The following is a 5,889-nucleotide window of genomic DNA, read 5'->3' as shown; positions in this document are numbered from 1 at the left end:
TTATCCGCCAATCTCTTCCCCTGGGCCACGAATCCCATAAGTCGCTGCGGCCAGCCCCACCCCATCGCCCTCTGGGAGTTGTAGTCCGGGCCACCGGGGCTGCGGGCGCTCTCTAGCGGCAGGCGGGAGTGTCGAGTGCGCAGGCGCCCGCGGTGAAGGAGCGCGGGAAACGGTGGCTGCGCGGGTCGAAGTGCGCGCGGAGGGAAGCGGGCCCGGTCGGCAGATAAAGTGGACGCGGCACGGGCCGAACGACTTGGGGGCGTTCATCGCATAAAGATATGACCTTAGCTAACGAATGAGGTCGGCCCCCCGCAGAAGCCAGAGGCAAACTCAGTGAACAGGCGCTCAACTGCGAGCTTCACGTCGGAAAACAGGAGGCGGACCCGGGAGGGAGAATTACGGTCTGGAAAAAGCTGCGCTTCACGTCTCGGAAATAAATAAGAAGTGCGGGAAAGCCACCCAGGGAACGGGCTAGGCAACTGAGGACTTGAGGTTGTGGTCACCGCGGCCGTCGGGCTCGAGGAAGACCGTTTCGGTGGCCCGGGCCTCCTCCGGTAGCCCTGCCGGCTGGGCGGCAGGAGGGCTCACCGCGCGCCGCAGGGAGCGTCGCAGCAGCCCCGGGCCCCGCCGCCGGGCGCCCTCGGCACCCGCCGGCTGCGACCTCCGGAGGCGCCTGCAGACGTCGCCAAAGGCCCGTGGGAGACAAGCCCTGACCCGCTGTCCCGCTGCCCCGCTGAGACCCACTGACGCGGACCGCCGATCCGCGGGCCGCCGAGCCCGTTTTCGCACCGCGATGGATGGAGACGTCCTTCGCCCATTCCCAGCGCGGACGTTCGCCCTGAGAGCGGGCGGGCGTCCGCGGGTGGAGCGCTGGCCCCTCGGCGCGCGCCGGGGCGGTGATGGCAGCGCACGAGCAGGCGTGGCCTCGCCCCCACGCATGGCACTAAAAACAAGTCCCTCCGAAGAGGCCGCGGGGAAGCAGTGAATAGTATTAAAATGACCCCTGCGTACAATTCTTAATGCTCCCTATGGGGCGAGGGGGGCGGCGGGGGGGGGACACACACACACGAAGTGCCCGCGCCGCACCCGGGAGTGTCACGTCTCCGTCCAGGCACCTGTGAGCGAGGCTGCGCTGCAGACTAAAGTGCCTACGGTTTCATTGCCCCAAAAATGGTGATTTGGGGAAACGTCTGCCGTAACGACCCTGACAGCTCCCCAATGCCTCCTTACTGTTCTGAGGTCATCGCGGGTGATCGGAGATGGGACTTCTCTGTATAGCGCTGGCGTCAAGGCATCGCCGTGCGTGGAGCTGCCTGCGTGAAGCTGGAGGCGACAGGCGGTCCGTGCAGGACGCTGGTGGCCGGCCTGCTCCTGGCCCTCACCCTGGTGGTTCCTTCCCTCTGCACCGGCTTGTCCTGTGCTACTTACGGGACATCCTTCTGTTATAAATTGTACCAGACACTAAGGTGGGGGCAGCGTTTCTTAAGCTGCGTAGAGGCTGACAGCGCCGTGTTCACCACGAACCTGAAACACTGAACATCTGGGCCAAACTTGTGACTTGTGCCCTTTTCTGCGTGTACCTAAGTCTTTAAAATGCACGTATCTCCCCAATAGGACGCTCAGCGGGTTGTATGCCAAATGGTCCCATTGGTAGTGCTTGGCTCCCAGTAGCCACATGAGGGACTGTAGTTTGCAGAATAATCAAAGGGTGTATAAAGCTGCCCTGGCTGGTGTGGCTCAGTGGGTTGAGTGCCGGCCTGCTGAACGACAGGTCGCGGGTTCGACTCCCAGCCAGGGCGCGTGCCTGGGTTGCGACCAATGTTTCTCTCCCTCTATTTCTCCCTTCTTTCCCCTCTCTCTAAAAATAAATACTTTTTTAAAATGACAGCGTCAAGCCTTTTCTAGGGCTCTTCCTAACTTTCTCAGAACTCAACCAGATCCACTCTACTGTGGTTAAGGCTACCGCCACCCATTACTTCTCTGCTTGCTTTGGTCTATGATATAGATGCACCTATGGATACAGTTAATACATTTGCCATGCCTTCTGTCTACAGACATGATCATCTTCCTAAATGCTAGCAATCATCGAAATTTATCGTAGTATTTATTGGCATTCACAATCAATAGAACAGTTCAATATTGGTTTTCAAACCATTTGTTGTACAACTGTGTACAGTCCGGGTAAATATAATACCTAGAACAATTTATAAGGTCCCTAAAAGAACAACCTTGTGTGCTGTTCATAATAGTCTTTAGTACTGTTTTGTTACAATTACCCAGCTATATTAACAATTTAGAATGCCAACAATTTGGTACAGCGATTTTCAACCTGTGTACCGCAGCAATTTTTAAAACATGCAATATCTGACTAGTCAGGGGCACTGGCCTGTTTTCCCTTAGATTGTCAGTTTTAAAAAAAAGAAAGAAAACAGCCAACACAATATCCAGTGTGAATCAATCAGAATTATAACTTTTTTGTCAGATCGGCAAAACACATTTTTCGGTGTGCTGCAGAACTTAAGTAATTAGTTTATGTGTGCCATGAGATGAAAAAGACTGAAAATTGTCCTAGCCGATGTGGCTCGGTTGGACGTTGTCCCACAAAGCAAAAGGTCACGGGTTGATTCCCCAGTCAGGGCACATACCTGGGTTGTGGTTTTTCAGTTCCCTGTAAGGGCACACAGGAGGGGCAGCAAATGAATGTTTCTTTCACACCCGTGTTCCTCTCCCTCTCCCGCCCTCCCTTCCCCTCTAAAATCTGTAAGCATGTTTTGTATGAGGATTAAAAATAAGAGGTTGAAAATTACCGATTTAGTACAAGCCCTGCCTAAAAATTCCACATGGAATACAAGATTTAATTCTAACTGAATTCTACCAGGAGCGGTAGACCTAATGTTAGCAGCCAAGAGAAAAATGGCAACTGCTTTGGCTTTTATCAGATATATCTTAATATTTTGTTCGGGTGGTTTTTAGATGAAATCAAAACTAATTTAGTTGAGACAAAAATCACAATGTTTGAATGCTAAAGTCTGTTCAAGCACTATATTTTATATTTAAATATTTATTTTTAGAGAGAGGGAGGAAGAGGTAGAGAAACATCGATGTGTGGTTGCCTCTCAAGCGCCCCCTACTGGGGACCTGGCCCACAACACAGGCATGTGCCCTGACTGGGAATCGAACCGGCAAACCTTTGGTTCACAGGCCTGCGCTCAACCCACTGAGCCACACCAGCAAGTGCTAGGCATGTTGTTTTAAAAGGAAGATGCACAGATGGTCAACTATAAAGTGTTGGATTTTATTTTTCATTTATTTCCCCAACGATTAAAAAAGTTAAGCACGTTGTAACAGATGAAATATGTTTTTCTTTATTATCCATTTTACAAATTTTTATACTTAAATATATCCATTCAAAATAAACATGAACATGTTTCAGAATATTGGACCGCCAAGACTGATTTCTACCCTGTTACCAATTTATAGTTACGTGGTATGTGGAATTTCATTCGTCTGGTCAGAACTCACAATGAAAATGAGGTTTCTGTGGTGGACACAGGCAACGGAAGGAGTTAGGTAAGACTTACACAACACGTTTTTCCTTCATTCCAGAGGGGCCAGCCAGAGCACAGATGCGCAGAGGCCTGCACGTAGCCACAGTCCGCCACGCCTGAACTCAGTGTGAACGGATCCCTAGAGAGTCAAACAGGGTGAGGCAAGGGTAGGGGAGGGCAGAACTTTTTCTATAAAATCACTAAAAACTCTGAAAAACTATAAAAGCATCTCAAGAGAAAATATAATCAAAGTAAAAGCCATGGAGTTTATTTCAGTGAAATTACTTTAAATTAGATATGATACATTAAGCTCCCATATCCCCCAACCTGGTAGAAAAGTTCCTCTTGGAGAGAAATCATTTTTTTTAATGGCAAAATTTTTACATTTCAGTAAAATCTGTTATATTTAAAACTATTATAGTACATTTCTGGCAAAAAACCTTATACATCTTTCAGTTGTCAAAACAAAGTAAAAATATGGTTGCATAAAATCACAAAAAATATAAATTGCTGAAACAATAATAAAAAGGTTAAAAATCATTTGCATTGACTCCTTTACATCTTCAATTAGTAAGAATTTGCAAACTACAATAAATGTGTGAAAATTCTGTCGCAACCTTTATATACGCAACTAAAAGTTGTCGTTTCAAATATCCCAGCTTAAAAAAAGAATTTACTGCAATCGTCTGTGCATTTATCATACTATTTGTACAAGTGCAATATTTAAATATCTTCACAATAAAACTCAGTAACTAAAAGGAATCACAATAACTTAAAAAGAAGCAAAGTTTACAAAATTAACAATTTTGGGAAGGTCCTGTTTCATAGGTTCCGCTTCCTGTTCCCCACCCCGCCCTCAACCGCTGGTCTGGACACTGTGACAATGTCTTCATTCTATAGATAAATGTGTACCTTTAAAAACAGTCTTCTGTTCTTCACATCAGGAAAAATGCTGCATTTAGAGCCTCCTTAAAATCAATAGCTTCAAAACAGAGGGCACATACAAGTTAAAACACAGTTTTGAACTTATACTTAAATGGAATTGTTATTTTATATAGCTTTTAGGTTCTAAACTGAATAGAACAAACCCTGGACAGAAAGAAGCCAAGATTTTTCTTTTGAATTCAGTGCATGTTTCCAGGGGCGCTGGAGCCAAATCTACAACTACCGTAACTATACAAGCTCTCAGGACATCTGAATACATTAAATTACACAAGTGCTCACTGTATTTGCAAAAAAAAAAAAAAAAAAAAAAAAAAAATTCCCATATTAACAAATAGTCTTAAAAGGGAAAACAGATAACTCTGTGGCAATGGAAAAATGATTCATAGAAAAAATATCAAATTCTTGAAGTTAAGATAGTATAAGGCAAATATGGGTATTTTTAATTTTTATTAGCATACACATGATACCAATTTTATGAGGTGACTTTAAATCTTCATTTATACCTATTATATCATGCTATTACTAAAAGCAACAAGAACAAATCAGAAATCTTAGAAAGATTAAGCATCTTTAGACAGTTCCCATAATGCTTAAAAATTAAAATGCAAAATAAATGTGACCACTTAGAACTGTCCAGTTTGTTCCATATTGAACCGACACATCATACCTGACCAAGGAGACATAACCAAATGCAATGTGTAAACTTGAATTGGATCTGGTTTGAAATAACCAGCTATAAAAGAAATTTGGAGGATAACTGAGGAAATCTAAATATGCATGATTAGATGACATTAGGGAATTACTTTTATAATAGGATATTTTTTGAGGACAATATCATTCTTTTTAAAACATGCTTGAAGTGTCAAAGGTCAATGAGTATGTCTGCAACATCCAAACGGTTCAGAGAAGAAGAGCATATATACATATAACATATGTATAACTGTATCTATATACACAATGAGATATAAAGCAGATGTGGCAACAGGTTAACAAGCGTTGAATCCCAGTGGTAGACACACATGTAAAAATGTTTATAATAAAACCTGGGAGGAAAAAGTCATATCTGAACATTTAAATAGTTTGTAAGAGGTGTTTCTTTTGTGCACTGGACCAATTTAAAAGATACATTATTTAATGACAAGAAGTGTTTGCACACTTTCAATACTGACATGAGCAATTTGTGAGATTGGCAAAAAACATTTATTTACAGTATATGCAACTCAGCTCTTGACACAAAAAGAGCAATTTATGTACAGAATACAATGGGACAAATTATTAAGATTAAACTTAGTGCCTAGGATATTTAAATATGTTAATTCTGTGTGTGGTTTGTTTGTTTGTTTTTTTGACTTGACGAAGCTACAGGAAAAGCATTCATGTGTCTACTCTCTCTGAT

The sequence above is a fragment of the Furipterus horrens genome, unplaced genomic scaffold (genome assembly GCF_987537825.1).
Source record: "Furipterus horrens unplaced genomic scaffold, mFurHor1.1.pri manual_scaffold_5, whole genome shotgun sequence".
Taxonomy (NCBI): Eukaryota; Metazoa; Chordata; class Mammalia; order Chiroptera; family Furipteridae; genus Furipterus; species Furipterus horrens.
Note: the sequence above shows the minus strand (reverse complement) of the source record.